The sequence below is a fragment of the Rhodnius prolixus genome, unplaced genomic scaffold (assembly GCF_049639745.1).
Source record: "Rhodnius prolixus isolate KJV_2025 unplaced genomic scaffold, Rpr scaffold_5, whole genome shotgun sequence".
In the NCBI taxonomy this organism is placed as follows: domain Eukaryota; kingdom Metazoa; phylum Arthropoda; class Insecta; order Hemiptera; family Reduviidae; genus Rhodnius; species Rhodnius prolixus.
The window spans coordinates 34,765,425-34,783,818 of record NW_027411624.1 but is presented as its reverse complement, the minus strand read 5'-3'; the positions used below and the strand labels follow the sequence as shown (position 1 = coordinate 34,783,818).

At 35.4% G+C, this 18,394-nt stretch overlaps 1 protein-coding gene and 1 long non-coding RNA gene across 4 annotated transcripts in view; one reads left to right on the top strand and one right to left on the bottom strand.

Moving 5' to 3' along the window:
- TwdlT (TweedleT) overlaps positions 1-18,394 on the top strand; it is a 74,008-nt gene that overhangs the window by 29,524 nt on the left and 26,090 nt on the right. For both annotated transcript variants that reach the window (XM_074137434.1, XM_074137433.1), the window contains exon 3: positions 10,696-10,792. The gene's annotated coding sequence lies outside the window, so the exon portion shown is untranslated. The remainder of the gene's footprint in view (positions 1-10,695; positions 10,793-18,394) is intronic.
- Positions 683-17,760, bottom strand: LOC141458883 (uncharacterized). Of its 2 annotated transcripts, XR_012461257.1 has the most exons (6): positions 17,213-17,760; positions 16,784-16,992; positions 14,090-14,232; positions 13,973-14,005; positions 12,482-12,716; positions 683-1,486 (listed from the first exon to the last, which is right to left on the bottom strand). It is a non-coding gene; the product is annotated as an uncharacterized lncRNA (long non-coding RNA). The 2 variants fall into 2 exon arrangements; XR_012461256.1 differs by lacking the exons at positions 683-1,486; positions 12,482-12,716; positions 13,973-14,005; positions 14,090-14,232 and adding an exon at positions 15,351-16,176 and having other exon boundaries at positions 17,213-17,737.

Here is an 18,394-nt window from a genome sequence, read left to right as displayed (position 1 = left end):
ACACTGGAGCATTATTATTTCCGGCGCATCGGCGGCTAGGTCATTAGCGCCGTCTCGTCAGTTAAAATCCCCTCGTGCTCGGATGGCACCTTCTCCTCCCTCGCTACACCCTTTACAGCTTCCATCGGGAAGCAGTATGGAGCCGAGGGACACTGGAGCATTATTATTTCCGGCGCATCGGCGGCTAGGTCATTAGCGCCGTCTCGTCAGTTAAAATCCCCTCGTGCTCGGATGGCACCTTCTCCTCCCAAAGCTACATCCTTTACAGCTTCCATCGGGAAGCAGTATGAAGCCCAGGGACACTGAAGCATTATTATGCATTGTGGTACTGGGTTCGATTCCCGGTCTTAGGCCTTGGATTTTATTTAATGGTTAATAAAAGAAATTTACGGTAAAGTATGTTTGCTAGTCGCCTCCGTCCACGACGTCTAATTTAGTAGTTGGACGTTAGGCCCCGCCTGATAAAATAGGCGATTCCTTTTTTTTATTTTATTACTATTATTATTATATTATTATTAATATTAATATTAATATTAATATTAATATTATTTTTAATATTAATATTAAAAGAAAGAAAAGAAAATTAATGTACTTTTAAATAGGATTTCATAAAACAAAATTATGCGTTATTATCAATTATATTTTAAAGTAATTTTTGGTTTTAAAAAAAAAATGCCCTCTCAAGAACTTTGTATTATATAATAATAATAAAGTATAATGCTGTCATAATTTAGGTACAGCCTAATATTTATGGCATTCTATTATCTATGTTTTTAGACGGAAATTTCTGAGTTATAGGATTTTTTTTTATCGAAACGCATCATTACTCTTCAAATTACCGTCTTTACAACAACAACAACAACAACAACAACAAACTACAAATGAACAAAAAATATTTTACCTTTAAATTTTGATTTTTTTTTTACGCAAGAAAAATATCGTAACTTTCTTATCAGGAAATTCAGATACTCCGGAAATACTAAAACTTTGAAAGATGGGTAAACCACCTAGCACAAAACATATTATTATTATTAGATCAGCCTTAATATTTGCGAGCCTTTTTTTGGGCAAAACAGCTTCAATCTGTTGGATGAACATACTTCAAAATATCTGCCTCTTTCTTCTTTTTTTTTTGGGGGGGGGGTACGTTGGGAGTCACTCTATGGCTCTATTTGGTCTGTCAGTCTTGCGAACGGTCCTGGCCATTGTCAATCCATCTTCTTTACTGCCTTAATGATGTCCTCTAGTCCAGTCATCTCTTTCAACTCTTTATTCTTGTATCTTATCCCACCAGGTTGGATTTAAAATACTTCTTTTTTCTTTACAGAGTGGGTTCGCTTGTAATATGTCACAAAAGTGGATAATGCAATTTTTTTTCCTAGGCTATTGTTTTGAGGCCTACTGAACTCTTAAAAATAAAATTTCTTGCTGCAGCACTTTCTCCAGGCCAGAGAAATTCGTCTGTTTACTTCCATTGAGACCTGGTCTTCAAAAAAAAAAAAAAAATTGTTAGGTCTAAATAGATAGCTAATTTAATTTGTTTTGAGTCTATACAGGGTGAACCCTGTAAGTACGAGAAATGTCCGTAGGCCTACTGCGTGTATTACATCTAAAGTGGAGTTCAATGACGTATTGGCAAACTTCATATTTTCCACTGTTCTTGAGTGGAAGTCACTTTAATTTTTTTTTTCTAAAATCATTACTTTTTTGCAATAAAAATGTTATTACTCAGAAAGTTTTATTCCGAATTCGATTCTGAAGACACGGTTAGAAAGACAGATAAATTTTCTAAAAATTGATACCATTTCGAAGCCTAAGTTATTAAATTATTCGGAGGAAGATTGAGGCTGTTTGGAGAATGAATTATGCTTCGAAGCATAATTGGAAATTGTTACGCCATTTTTTTTTTGAGGCCTCAAAATTTATATTACTGTATACTTCCGGGTGGAATCAGAAATTTGCAGCAATGTAAAACTTCTTTTTGGGGGGGGGGAATACAAATCCTGAATATTTCCTTAAATTTTTCATTTAAATAAAACTGGATAAGAAGAAAAACTGATTAATAAAAATCGATAAAAGCGCCGCCATATAATATAGTATCGATAATGATAGTCGGCTTTTTCATAGGAACTTCCAATGGTTTACTTTCACTCTGCCCCGAATGACCCCGCGTACTTCCTGTATACCTCTTTCTCTCTCTTTTTTCTAACATTTCGTAACTTCAGTTTTGTTCATTTTGCCCAGAGCATGCGACGTTGTGTACACGTAAGCATCTTTCCTCTTCCTCTGATCATTCTGTTATTCTTCTGGCTGTCGTAAAGGGATAATGTGTTTTTTTATAAATCACCCATAAATATAGGCTATCTAACCATGATTTTGCTAAATTCCTTAATTGTAATGGTTATTTACTTAGTCAGTCAGTTTTGTAAAATGTGTTTATCAATCTACATCTACTAGGAAACCTGCTTGTCAGTTACATCGGCTTCATTTTTTGCTAAAATCAGAAACTTGGGCCCATGAAGGATGCCCCAATTTCTAGGTACTTTTTAGAAAGTACAAAGACGCTAAGTTATTTACTGGATACTGGAAAAGTTTAATAAATGTAATAAAACCGAGATTAAATGTTAATAAAAACGCTGGTGTTCTTTAAAAACTAAGTCTTTCATATCACTTTAATATTATTCGCTGACATAAATCGTTTTGCAACAGATTTACCTAATTTATGAATTTACTTCCATATCATTACTCTGTTGCATGAGAGATACGGGTTGCACAGTCTCTGTTTCTTACTGATATATTCTATTTAATGTTATGGCACCAAAATATTGTAAATTTTACTCTAGTAAATAAGAGATGAGGAAATATGTACTTGAAATTATTTCAAAATGAGCCAAACTCTGAGTAACTCTGGAGCGGGTTAAAGAATCATCAGGTCCATAACACGTCATACAAGTGTACTCCAATCTCTATTTTGAGGAAGATGGGAAAAAGCCCTTTTTAGCAGGTAGATTTAGTAGACCAAAGCTATTGTAATTGGCTCCAACCCACTCCTTAAATCATTGGCTCCTCTTCCTAATCTTTTCCTTTACAATATCCCAATAAAATATTGTTCCACTGTGAAAAACCTTGGTATCACTTTCGATCAAAACCTATCCTGGAAAAACCATGTTTCCCAAATCTCTCGTCGTTCCATCCATATCCTAAAGCAGTTTAATAGTTCCCTCACACCTTTTTTCCCAATTAAGACCCGGCAACTCCTAGTTTCCCCTCTTATATTCCCCCATTTCAACTATGGTTGTTTAGTGTATGGCGGTCTTTCTGGTGATATTGAAACTAAGCTCAAGCGCCTCATGAACTGCTTCATAAGATTTATTTTCAGCATTTCCAGAGACTGTCGCATTTCGCCGCTGCTACGATGAGTTGAAGTGGCTTTTTCCCTTGTCTACAGCCTCCAATATCTTTTGGCTTCTTTCCTTTTTTCAAGTCATCCAGTCTCAAAGGCCTTCCTATATTTTTCAACTCCTTAAGTTTAAATCCTCGATACACTAGATCTCCCTCATCTGATCTCTATATTCCCTCTAACCGTACCTCATCCTTTGACAAGTCCTTCCTGATACTTGCTACCTCTCTCTGGAACTCCTTGCCTTCATCTGTCCGCCATGCTCCTACCCTATCCATCTTTAAATCCCGTCTATTCAGTTATCTACTTTCTATTCAGCTTCCTCCGAAATTCTAATTGTTTTAATTTATTTCCTTAATTTCTGCTGTTTCATTATTTTATTTTTACTTTCATTTTCACTTATTATATTTTCACTTTTGTAAATACTTATTTATTTATTTAATTTCTGTATGATCGCAGGCCAAACTGTTAAGGCCTCTATTTGTACCTGTATTTATTCTTAGGGGGCAATTGTCCCAGAATAATAAATTTCTTTTCTATTTCTATTTAGTCGAACTTCTGGGCATTCTACTTCTACTCTTCTTCGAAACAGATTTCTTATACTAAACTTTTATCTATTATATCTTTATTAAACTTTATTTAATATTTAAATAAATCCTAGGCTATTTGAATTTAACCTGTTTTATGTTTAATAAATAAATGTGGGTTGTAATAAATACTTCTTATACTTCTATTTGTAGAAGTCTTTCTGCCTAGACATCTCTCCGTTTGGTGACGGGTAAGAATAGTCCCAAGGAATCCCCTGCCTGTCTTAAGAGGCGTACGGAATACCATCTTCACCTGGAATGATGTAGAAAGTCCAAGCTCCATACCAGGAGGGTGCGGAGAAACCGTGGGCCAGTGACCATTCTAGGCCTTAAGTAGGAGACATAGTCTCTCTTCGAAATGGTACCACGGGATCGTGAGCCACAGCCCGCTGGAATTCTGTCTCCAGGCTCACGAGTTGAGGAAAGGTTTCGTGGTGGTCGAGGTATTGCAATGATGATGGTAGAGTCCCTATAATCTATTGCGTGTAGGAGGAGGATGGTTGGTTAGTTTTCGGGAATAGTTACGCCACCTTCTCAGTCACCACGAGAACATGCCTAGACATCTATTATCTTTAAATTTTGCCTAGAGCCTAGAGATTTTGACTCTCCTTATTTGAGGGCTTCTAATATTTAATACAAAAACCCTTACGTGCTTTATTTGATCACATTTCTTACTACTTTTTTTAAAAATGTACACAGGTCGTTTTGACTAACCTACTGTCATCTTCAGTGTTTTATATTTCTCCATACTTACGACATCCCAACGATTCCAAGCCAGTGTTCGTATTAATTCTTTTTGTTGCGTAATAACTTTTTTAAATTTTCCTTTTTTGGGAGAAACAAATTGATCCTATTTTGCTGTATTTTTAAAACACGATTTAGTTAGTAAAAGTTTTAATATTTGAAATTTTTGAGAACCAAAATTGCCCCCAAAAAAATGCGGGTGTCTAACCTAACATTTTCATAAGTGAGATTAGTTTAGGAGGTGGAACTATTTGGCCTTTCATTTAAACATCAGCCAAGTGTACAACTCAGCAATAACTCCTGTAATTTCATTTTATTCTTCCTAGAAAAAAGTAATAATCGAAAATTACTGTGTTGCCGTAATTGTACGCAGGCAGAGGACAGTTCAGGGGAATCAGGTTTTTATAGAAAACTTTCGAGTATAAATAAGAGGTTAATAAAATGAACGTATACGAAGGCATGTTAGTAATTTTGAATTTTTATTGTTACCGGTCCAGTAGGTGATTTGGTTTACACATTACTCGTAGATAGTTTATGTAAAGTTCAAATAACTCCATTCTTTAGGGTTATTAACAGAAATTGTTTGATACGCCACAGCATGGTAGAAGACCACCCTAACTATAGTTCCTGTTCTATCTCTTTGTTGCACGGAAAATACCAATACCAAAAGGATTGTCATTAGGTTTTGTTTAGGATAGAAGCTGCCTGTATCTCCACTGATTCATACAGTAAAATGCATAATGGCGATACGATACATCCTATTTGCAACAAGTGGATATTTGACTTTAAAAAAATATTATACAAAGCAGTTCAACGTGGACAAATTCGCACATTATCGTATCAGATAGATAGATAGATAGATATTTACTGTATTTAGCGTTAATTTTACACATTACAGGGGTTCTGTGCTTTACAATTGATCATAATTTTAAATGAAAATGAAATAAAAAAACAAAACAAACTGAGTTCTACATAAGTACACTTAATTAACTAAATTTATATATATATATAAAATATATGTATCCACATACTGACGAGCATACATAAAAAAAAAAAAAAAATTTGATACAAGAAAATAATACTTATTCATTAAGACAAAATGATCTGATTTTTAATGCTTCTGTTATAAAAAAATATATTCTGTTTAAGTGGTCCTTATTTTTAATACATAAGGATCTATAAGGAGCATTTTCGCTAACACCCTCAGATAGATAGTGGGATCTAATTGGTTTATAAATGGGACATTCTATTAACAGGTGTTCGAGAGTTTCGTACTTATTCAAATTGCATATTGTGCAGACAGATTGCGTATCTATAGAGTGGTAGCCTCCACTTTTGAACCAGACTTTTACACTTTTATCACTTGCTACACGTAGTTGGCTCACAACCCTAATTTTGTCGATTACACAATTGTATTTAACGTACTCCTCTGTCATACCTAGCCCACTAATATGCCTATAAACCGAACTATAACTGGAGTTAATTGCTCTTTGAATGTCAATAGACCTAACATGATTCGTCCACTTCTCTATCAGATCCGGTATATTTTTCTTAATTTTTGCGGCGTCAGATAGGAAAATAACATCAGGCTCTCCGATGACTGTCAGCCACCGCCGCAACTGACTAAACCAATTCCTGTCTGCTCCTCCTGTACCTACTGTTTCTAGTTGTTTGAGCTTATCAAAACACAATTTTGGCAACCTACTCTCTTCCATTGCCAGAACTCTAGTCCAATACGACAACATTTTCTTAAAAACGGTGAAGCTTAACGGTACCCTTCCAGCTTCGGCGGTACATGTACTCGCTTCGGCGGTACATATACTAAAATTGGCACATTATCGTATCAATAAGTTATAATTTTTTTGGGCAGGTGACGCCATCTCACATTTTCGTTGGTTTGATAATTTTTTAATTGATTCTTGGCCAATTTGCCCATATTATTTATTTTCTCGCAGCGTTATGATATGGTGTTGCGCCATATCTAATCAGAATTTTTAGATACTCTACGAGGATAAATAGGTCCAATGGTATCAAGTGAATGCCGGTTTGAATGAAAAAACGATGAAGTTTCTTAGCTATTCTGTTATGAACTATTCTGCCAGATATTGTTTTAATCCTTAATATATTGTACAGGGAGCATAGCACTAAGGAGTTTTCCGAAATCTTGAAATTAAAAAAGTTTAAATTAAATGTGAGCAAATTATTAACATTTATACAAAAAAGAAACTCATTATGCAAAGTATTCCTTTAACGCTGTTATTTTTTGTAATAATTAGCAAAATTCCCTGATGCTTTACAACTGCAATGGATTTCTACAGTTTTCAATTTTTTCCGTATTTCTCTTATTTGCCCACCGATCTTTTGCTAAAATTAATGGATTTTTGATAACATAGCAACATGCCCAAACACCTTTTCCATAATTTTCTGGCTTGTTTCAAACAAATTCAAATGAGATAAATGAATTAGGTAATATTAATTAATGATTACCGGTACAGCTGGCTTCGTTGCAATTCTCTCGTGACGGGAATAATCTCGCGCGCATCTAGCGTTAGTTTGCATCCTGGACTGCAGTATGCACACATTAATTCTGATCAGGTGAAAGGTAACAACGTGATTTTTTTTTTAAGAAAATAGTAATAAATTTTTGCTTCCTTCTACCACTTTTACGATTTTTGGGGTTTTACCGGAAATGTTTATTTTTCAGAAGGCCTGTGAGACCGAAAAAATGTTTTCTTACAAATTGGTCTTTGTACGAGGGTCGTTTGAAAAGTCCGTGCAAAGTCAGAGAGATAGCACCACTGGCGCGTATCGAGGTTATGTTTAGTTAGTAGCATCTCTTGGAAGTACACACACCAAGTTTCAGCCAGATCGGTCTATTTCTTTGTGTTTGGCATTCGTTTGAATCGAGGAAGTCGAGTGATTTTCAAAAAAATGGACGATAAAGAATTTCGTGTGTTCATTAAACACTACTTTATGAAAGGCAAAACGCCTGAGGAGACTAAAGAGAAGCTTGATAAACATTATGGTGACTCTGCACCTTCGATTAGAACAGTTTATAAGTGGTTTCAAAATTCTCGGAGTGGCCATATGGGCGAAGACCGTTCCTTCGGCCGGAAAGATTATGGCGACTGTCTTTTGGGATTCACAAGGAATAATCCTCATCGACTATCTGGAAAAGGGTAAAACTATTACAGGTGCATATTATTCATCGTTATTGGACCGTTTGAAAACCGAGCTGCAAGAAAAACGCCCACGATTGACCCACAAAAAAGTCCTTTTCCATCACGACAACGCACCAGCTCACACCTCAGCAGTTGTGGTCGCAAAATTAATGGAAATAGGGTTCCAATTCGTTTCACATCCCCCCTATTCTCCAGACTTCCCTCGGACTACTATTTGTTCCCCAATATGAAGAAATGGCTGGCGGGAAAAAGATTTTATTCAAACGAGGAGGTGATTGCAGAAACGAATGGCTATTTTTCAGAGCTTGGACAAATCCTATTATTCGGAAGGGATCAACAAACTAGAGCAGCGTTGGACGAAGTGTATAAGCCTAAAAGGAGACTATGTTGAAAAATAAAAAAGGTTTACCCCAAAAAATTAAGTAGTTTTTATTTTTGCACGGACTTTTCAAACGACCCTCGTATGTGCACTTGTTTGTGCATGCATGATCAGTGAAACTCAATTTACGAAAAAAATTTTACATAGTATCAATAATTTGATATTTCAAATCGGTGTAACCCGATAAAAATCCGGTAAAACGCTCATGGAAGAAATCAGTCGCCCGCCCCATAAGGGCCACTTTATGAATCCACTTTTTAATAAATTTAGACTTTTTTGTCTTTTTAATGGCTCCAACTGTTTTGTTTACAAATCCATGTGCTTATCCACACATGTACATCTATAGATCTGTTCCATTATTCCTGTATGAATGCTCCTTAACGCAGTTTTGGGAGAGGTAGTGATATTAAGCTTGTTCTTTATAGTGTCAATTACAAGCCTCTTTAACCCTAGCAATATCATTCCTACAATATTAATAACAATTCCATACTTAAGTAAAGATTCTAAGTTTGGGGGAAAAAAATTGGTTGAACCTAAGTGCCATCTTACTCAATAAATTTGATTGCATTTTAACGATATTTTCAAGAAAATGTTATTACGTATATTTTGTACACAGAAAATTAAACGACAGTTTGTACTAGATAATTTACGGTTACATTTCAAATGCATTGTTTGTTGAGATTTCTATTTTATGTATATATGTATATATAATTATACGGATGACGTCATGTTCGTGAACTGCTCTGACAGGATCGCTGAAATCTATATTATATATATTATATGTTCTTACACTTCCGCCCTGGTATAAAATAAACTTAACTCATACAAATGGCTGATGTCATTGTTAAATATAGTACGAGTATCTACGTAAGTAAAATAAGAGCAGCAATAGTGGTTTTGAAACTGACTGAGATTTACAATGAACACATTTAAACTGCTTTAGATTTCTATCGATCACTTTAATCGTTACAACGTGTGCTTACAGTTATTTTAATATATATATATATATTGTATAATACGAGTATACATATATTTTATTTATTTATTTTATTTTTTTGATGAATTACGAGGGTCGTTTGAAAAGTCCGTGCAAAAATAAAGACTACTTAATTTTTTGGGGTAAACCTTTTTTATTTTTCAACATAGTCTCCTTTTAGGCTTATACACTTCGTCCAACGCTGCTCTAGTTTGTTGATCCCTTCCGAATAATAGGATTTGTCCAAGTCTGAAAAATAGCCATTCGTTTCTGCAATCACCTCCTCGTTTGAATAAAATCTTTTTCCCGCCAGCCATTTCTTCATATTGGGGAACAAATAGTAGTCCGAGGGAGCCAAGTCTGGAGAATAGGGGGGGATGTGAAACGAGTTGGAACCCTATTTCCATTAATTATGCGACCACAACTGCTGAGGTGTGAGCTGGTGCGTTGTCGTGATGGAAAAGGACTTTTTTGTGGGCCAATCGTGGGCGTTTTTCTTGCAGCTCGTTTTTCAAACGGTCCAATAACGATGAATAATATGCTCCTGTAATAGTTTTACCCTTTTCCAGATAGTCGATGAGGATTATTCCTTGCGAATCCCAAAAGACAGTCGCCATAATCTTTCCGGCCGAAGGAACGGTCTTCGCCTTTTTTGGCGCAGATTCCCCCTTGGTAACCCATTGTTTAGATTGTTCTTTGGTCTCAGGAGTGTAGTGATGTATCCATGTTTCATCCACAGTGTCGAAACCACGCTTAAAGTCCTGCGGATTCTTCTGGAACAGCTGCAAACCGTCCTTGCAACACTTCACACGATTTCGTTTTTGGTCAAGCGTGAACAATCGCGGCACCCATCTTGCGGATAGCTTTGTCATGTCCAAATGTTGATGCAAAATATTATGTACCCGTTGATTCGAGATGCCCACAGCACTAGCAATCTCACGCACCTTCACTCTTCTGTCATCCATCACCATATCATGGATTTTATCAATGATTTCTGGAGTAGTAACCTCAACAGGGCGTCCAGAACGTTCAGCGTCACTTGTGCCCATATGGCCACTCTGAAAATTTTGAAACCACTTATTAACTGTTCTAATCGAAGGTGCAGAGTCACCATAATGTTTATCAAGCTTCTCTTTAGTCTCCTGAGGCATTTTGCCTTTCATAAAGTAGTGTTTAATCAACACACGAAATTCTTTTTCGTCCATTTTTTGAAAATCACTCGACTTCCTCGATTCAAACGAATGCCAAACACAAAGAAATATACCGATCTGGCTGAAACTTGGTGTGTGTTCTTCCGAGAGATGCTACTAACTAAACATAACCTCGATACGCTATCTCTCTGACTTTGCACGGACTTTTCAAACGACCCTCGTAAATGGGAAAGTGGGACCCGTTTTATTAATTAAAAAAAAAACATTATTCTACAGGAAGATGTGGAGATTTGGCACTATTTGAAAGATTTTGGCATCCCTGCGGGTATGCCAGCCTAACAACTGAAGCCCCAGCACAATGAACACAGAGGAGGTAAGTTTTTCTTTTGACTGACTACTTGATAACTGTTATTTAACATGAACTTTATTTAAAAATAACCCAAAGATATAATTAAATAAATTTAAATTTAATTTATGGACAAATAAAAACCAATTGAACAACTAATGAACAAAAAGGTTTTAAAACAAGAATAATAAAAATTATTGCAATGATACTTGCTACAAAACTGTATGGTACGTAGTATGCAACATAAAATAAATGCCTGCGCCACCGCGACCCCTATGGATCTATTGTGGCTCCCCGACTTTAGAGCTCACCCTCCAGACCCGTCCGCTTAATCAGACTCTTAATGCTGGCGAGTGGCTCCTGGGTAGTAACATCCTTAGCCATACGAGCCCCTCACACTGACACAACACGTGCAGTGCCGTTTCCTCCTCCTCTTCCTGACAGGACCTACAAAGGCTATCCTCTGCCAGGCCCATGCGATGCAAGTGTTTTCTGGAGCCTGCAATGGCCAGTTAATAGGCCTACAATCATCCTTATAGAACCATGGCCTTGACGGATTAATTCTGCGGTCAGCCTCGGCGAATAGCCTCTGATGGGCAAGCCACCACTCCTGAGACCTACTCTGCACCCATAAATTAATGGCCGCAGACTCAACACATTTCGAAACCCCAAAGCAGGGCTCCGGGCCAACGAAGTGTGCCGCAGAGCCTTCCCTGGCCAATAAATCTGCCACTTCGTTCCCCTTATGTCCTGAATGACCAGGTACCCAAACCAGAAAGACCTTATTCTAGTCACTAATTTCCTTCAGGGCATCCAGACAGTTCCAAACCAGTCTTGAGTTGACCTGGTAGGAACTACTTGCCCGTAGAGCAGCCTGACTATCCGAGAAAATTACGACCTTAGAATTAATAATAAGGTTCCACGATAGTCGGACGGTCAAATGTGCAGACCGCAAAGCTAAGATGTATTGTTGGTATAGTGGGTTCCATCCCCCGGATTTTATTTAATGGTTAATTAAGTAATAAGTAATTTACAGTAATGCACGTTAGCTAGACGCCTCCGTCCACAACACTGAAGTTGTACGTTAACCCTCCCAAAAAAAATAGGGATTACTTTAATTAAAAGAACCGAAGAACGGAGTAGAGAATGTTGAGAAATAGTTTTGATTTATTCGTTTCACCCTAATTCAAGGTTCAGATTCAACAAGAAATAATAATCAGTTTCCCGCTTATGCTGCAATTTGCAAGCATGCCCTGGATGTCATGGCGGACAAAGAGAGATCAGATGAACTGGATAGTTAAATCTCTTCTGCTGGATTTGAATAGTTCTTTCAAGGAACTCCGTTAGATTCGCTTAGCGAAGGCCCCGGGTTGGTTCTTAGAGAAGGCTACTTACCGAGTAAAATGCAAAACTCAGAAGGCAAATGAGCCTACTGTGTCTGGTCGATGTAGGTTATTAGATTTTTTTTAAAGCTATGAATCCATTTTCTGTTTTTTAATTGATGTAAAATGCAATCATGCATAAACATTCCAATTTAAATTGACAACTAAAATTCTCCAATTTGTTAAGCTTTTTCCTAAAAAATGTGCATTACTTCCAGAATATGAAGCTTTAAAATTGAATATTTTGATTTAAGAACAACATCAGTAGAATTTCATATAAGTACGTTAAGCATCTATAAATTCATCTGTTAATTAAAATTAAACTATCGTCTACCTTCATAGGAGTTGTGGTCTCCTTAGTTCGGAATGCCCAGTTTTTGCTTGCGAATAAAAATTGAAGAAAAACAATTAGCAATTTGGTGATTGCAGACTAGTGAGTGGGAAGTCTCACGAGTTCCGAGTTCCGTGTGTGAAAATGGTGAAAATGTGTTTGCTTCCGTCCTCGTTCACGACACCTTGGTTGGCCTTCAATTCCCTTTAATGCTTATTGGAACATTGCCGGTGGCATTCTGAAATTCTTAAAAACTTAATTAGGAAGGGATGAAATGATGTTTGCGACTTCCCCAATATCCCTTACACCTTGAGCTTCAAATTGAGCTTTGAAAGGGTTATTATTATTTTTTTTTTTTTTTTTTTTTTTTGGCGCATCGACTGCCTTGGCCATTAGCGCCGGTTATTATTATTATTTATTTTCCAATATTGAAGCAGATTTAAACCTTTCATTTCCTGTTTTTGTTTAATTAATAATTAAGAATAATAGATGAAAGTGCGTTAAGTGTGAAAGAGATGAGAAATCAGTCTATGCAGAGTGTGGGATGATGTAATTATTGCATTGTGTCCATCTGGATGATATGCAAAACAGTTTGGCGGATGTATCAGATAGTAATTTATGTTCATTATTTCGGAATTGATTTATTATGGGAGCAATAGAATCTATATAAACACTCGCTGGACCTTGTTCTTACTAAAAGTTAATACGTAAGTGGTATTTTTAAAGAAAATCGTCAAATTTATGCCTAAAATCTTCAGTTACCTTTAAAAAAAAAACTAGATGGGGAATTTGAGGAAAAGGATAGTTTAGCGGTCAGCGCTTCGTCCTGTTACATCAGAACCTGTAACCCTAAACTGTAAGCTTCTCCAGAAGAGGAGAACCTAATTTTAAGTCTTAAACTTCGGGTAAACAATGACAAACCGCATCACAGAAATAGTGTGCCCTTTGATTACAGCATACATACTCGTATTACGGATAGTTTGTTGTACTGGTTATGAAGCGTGGTTTTGTAAGTAAGAGATCTCCAGTTCGATTCCCGTTTGCAGTTACTTTTCATTTGTTAGCAAAAAATGTTAACATCAAAGCCTATGGAAGCAACAATAAAACAAAAAATTTAACTGCAGTTCATTGCTTTTAATAATGCAATTAACATTAAATTTGATACCCAAATATTGGTGAAATCTTACAATATTATTTATAAAGATGAATAAGAATTTGGCTTAATGTGTTAACATAAGCTAAAAATAAGGCTTATGGGAAAGAAGACTGGTAAGAAAATCAATGGAGTTCTCGAGAAAATTTTGGATGATGAGAGATGCTTAGCCCCGAAGTTAAGATGAGGCTAAGAACGGTACCAGATGGTAGATGGTGGGTTGATTAACCATGGAGGTTTTGTTGTATCCGCAAGGTACTTTCTTGCTTTGGTATACTTTGAGCAAACTACTAATCATGAGCTAAAACTAGACTTATCCATAAATAAAGGAAAACTTTCACCTTAGCTCAAAGATCACTTGCATTGGTCCATTTCTGGGCAACAAAAATAAATAAAAATTAAAGCAAAAAACTGAGAAGTGAAAACATTCATTTAACAAAAATAAATATAATGCTGACCTCATACAGGTGCTTACAGTTTAATGCGTAGTAATTTCAAGATCTATATTATGCACAGAAGTAGGCAGCATCCGGCGGCACTAATTCCTCTTCTAGGAGCAGTATTCAAGTGTTTAAGTGTATCTTCGGGCAATGATTATAATCTGCGTTCGATAAATCCCGCTTCGTTCATTTTATAGAAAGTAGTGCAAACTTAAATTCTAGTAATTTAAGAAGTGAATATCCCACAGAATTTGTGCTTATAAAGTTTAACTATAACTAAGTAGTTATTGTAAATAGAAGTTAAGTAGGGCATAGTATGTCCAGTTATTGTATTAATTTGCATTTTTGTCTTGCAGGATGTGAATCAGACTTGAAAAATAGTATTAAGCCCTTTTTTTTTGAGACTTAGGAGCTTTTTTCCACGAATTTTAAGGCACGTTTACTTCTAAGGTCGTTATTTTTACGGTATTTAAATAATAAATCTAACTAAAAGAATTGTTACTGGCCCCACGATAGCCGAACGATTAGAGGAAATACCTGCAAAGCTAATATGTATTTGTGGTACTAAATTCGATTCCCAGGTCTAGGCCTTGGATTTTAATATGAGAACTTTGTCGTAAAGTATGTTTCACCTCCGTCTACGACACCTAATTAGATAGTTAAAGGTATAGCCAGCCTGAAAAAATAGGCAATTACTTTACTTAACTTTTTTTTTTTAACAAAGAATTGTTACGTTGAAACAAAGTAAAGCTAAATTGAGGCATTGAAACTAAATATATTAACATCTGCTTCATAATAGTGTGGAAAAACTCTCGAATCCTGTTTCAGCCGATTCAGCGTAGAACTTAATTTCAGATAATTATCCTGCTTAAAAATTTGGTTGTATCCACAGGGCTGAATTGTAATAAGCATGATTTCTACAATATTTATATACTCATTGTCGTAATGATATGTACAATTAACTAGATCTGAGAGAGCAGACTCTTAATTGATGGAAACTGATTTTAATAGTTTTATCTAGTCATTATCTAGTTTTTAGATAATGAAAGAAATTAAAGTCTATCATCTGCTTTGAATCTAAATCTGTTTCATATTCTACTAAAACTGGAGTGGTTTTTATCGTTGAAAACAAGCTGAATTTGTGCCCAAATGGAAAATAATCAACAAATAAAAGTGCAAGTAAGATGCAAATACAGGTGAATTAAAGATGCAGCAGTTATTGCAGCATAAACAATTATTACGAGGATAAATAAAATAAAAAAATATTATAATGCAATTTTAATTGAATGTAGTCGTAACAGTATGTTATTACTAAAGTGTAGGCAGTCAATAATGATTGGTTACGGAATCGTTACTTAGTTATCTTATAATTCATCTACATTTAGGGAGCTTTATAATCAAAATGAATTTTACTAATCACATATATTGGGTAACAGTCATTTAGTTTCTGATTGTTTTGCAAGATAAAGGAAGTATGAAACAATTTGAGGCGGATAGGCAATATTTTTAATTAATTTAGATATGGGGGTAGTCATGTAATGTGTGACAATAAAATACGTCTGTAGAGTCAAATTCTATTCGGGGGCATGCAAAACTCTGGGCGCCAATGGTCTCTGATTTTGGCTCGCCTTAAATAAAATAATAATAATAGATCCAATATATCGATAATAATAGATCAATATATCAGTAATAATAGATCAGATTTTTGGCGCTAAAGACCAACACACCGGAAATGCGACGAAAAATAAATCAAATTTGAACTTCTGGTCATTTTTAGTTTGTGAAATATTTGGTTCACACTCAAGACATTTGGTCCATTTACCATAGAGGTTTTTTTGTTACGTTGAGAATTAGCACATATATTTCCGGCACATGTCTCCTGTGGTCTTCGAAGGATCTTGGACCGCTCATCCATTATTTTGTACCAATACCACTTATCTTCTAACCAATAGCAGGATTTTAAAGCCTTCTTTTGGCACATCATCTAGCCACTCAATTTTCCTCGGTCTTCCATCATCAGGAACAATGTGCCTTAATCAGCTCGAACTCCCTTTTTTTTTTTTTTATCCAACTCCTTGCAATCAATGAAATAGCTTTACCAGAATCTAGGGAAGTCATAAATCAAAGGTTAATGTGTTAAGCTTTTAAGTTAAAATGGGATACTAAAATTTTAGCATTTTACGATTTTTCGTGGATCAGATTTCTCACAATTTTGTTATTTTATTTAAGGCGCGTCTACATCTGAGGTTATTGGCGCCTGGGACTTTTTTTCAGAGCCACGGCCGGCCTCCTCTGAACAGTGTTAGGAAGCAAAACTGTCCATCACCCCGACAGAGAGGCTGTAAAAAGCTTCTAGGAAGAGAAAAATCAAAGAGGCCAGCAGGTGGATTCGATCCTGTGATGTGCGCATTGGTATCCAGTATTCGCTAATCCTCTCCCTTCAAACTAACTTAATGTCCTCAAGTTTTTATTTCTAAATGAAACGAAATTTTAAAAAATTTGATGCGATTACCTAATCTTATTATTAGGAGTAATAGAAAATTAAATTTTGTAAAAAAGTATTACAGAAATGGATGGATTAAAAAACGCCTTTATCTATTTTTTATTCAAAAATATTTTTTAGTAGCCGAACTGATCGATGCAATTTGCATAAATTATTTTGAAATGATTGCAATTGCTTATTTCAAAAAGATGAAAAAAAAAAAAAAATACCTTATTCAAACTATGAATTTTGTTTTATAAAGTTCACATTAATGTTTGTCCAAGAATGGAATACGGCCGATGTTCACATCTTTAAGATTGCATAATCTGTAATATCGGTCACCTCCTAACGTAGCTCTGACTTCTGACCTCTGTGTTATATGTAATTATAGTCTGCACCCCCTGCTCAGCCATTTTGATTCCATAATAATGCGTCCAACCTATAAAAGAAAATCAAACAAACTATAAATATTCGAATTCTAAGTGTAAAAAAAAAGGGGGATTAATTAAGTCATTATTATTTTCTTTTTAATTACTTATCATTACAGGAACGTCATTAAATGATTAAATTTTATGAATATCCAGTGATAGAAAAGTCGTGATTCGCTTACATACTTCAATAAATAGAAATATTATTTAATATTGTAAAACTTCTACTACCTTTTGTAAGCAATAAAGAAAGTGATTGATTTGCAACTTCGCCAATTATCTTATCATCGATTAAAAAGCAAAAAAAAAAAAATCCTTCAAGATATAACAAGATTCCCAAGATTAAGAGATTGTTGTTTGATTCGTTCGTGTTCATGTAATAACTGACAATTAGTTGTAAGTTTTATGCTTTGTATGGCGTGAAATAGGTTTGAATTTAAGTCCGTGCAATATCTTAATTTTGGAAATGATATATTGGAGAAGGTTTTTTTTATTAAGATGGTAGTGTTTTTACTTGATTTTTTTTTTGTTTCTGGATATTCTGTTAGTGCGCAACACATGGGTTGCTATTTTTGAATAAGTATTGAACATATGGGTTTTATTTTAGAACAACTATCATATGATTTATGTGTTAAGAACTTTATTAGTATTCAGTTTGTAGTTAAGTTGGTATTTGGTTTTGGGTTTTGGATCTGGAGAAGCAGACGAATGTGAAACAAGTTGCGAGTTGTGAGTTCTGAGTTGAGAATTGTTTGGTTGAATAAACTCCGTTGCACAGAATCCTGTTGTTTTGATCTGGATCCAAATACATATTCTGACTTACAAAATGTTACATCATAATTACCATTCTGATGTAAATTTTACTCAGGTAATTGTGGGTTAAGTTACATTAAAGATTATCGAATTACTTGATGAGGGTAAGAATTAGTTCAATGGATAGCGTGCACTGGATTGCAACGCGAAGATCGCGGAGCCTGCAGATTCTCTTCTCTTCTTCCAGTTCACTGGTCGGTTGATGGACAGTGTAAGTAGAGGACACTATGCTCTAGGGCAGTGGTGGCGAACCTGTGGCCCGCGGGTCAGACACTGACCCGCAATTGCTAGACAACCATTTGTTTGTTTACGCGGGTTGATTTAGATTTTCTAATTATGTGGATAATTTATATTCTACACTTTTTTATCAATCACGCATTGACACAAAAGCAATTTACCTAAATGCTATCTGTAACCTTTAGTTTGATCATTACAGTTCTACAACGCAAATGACGACAAATGCTTTTGTAGTATTTGAAATAAAGCAAAAGTGTTTACAAAATATCAAATAAAATGTATAATTTTACTCATATTTTGTTTGTTAAAAAAATCGACAACCCAAAGCAAATAACCATATTTAGATGTTTCACACTTTTGTTA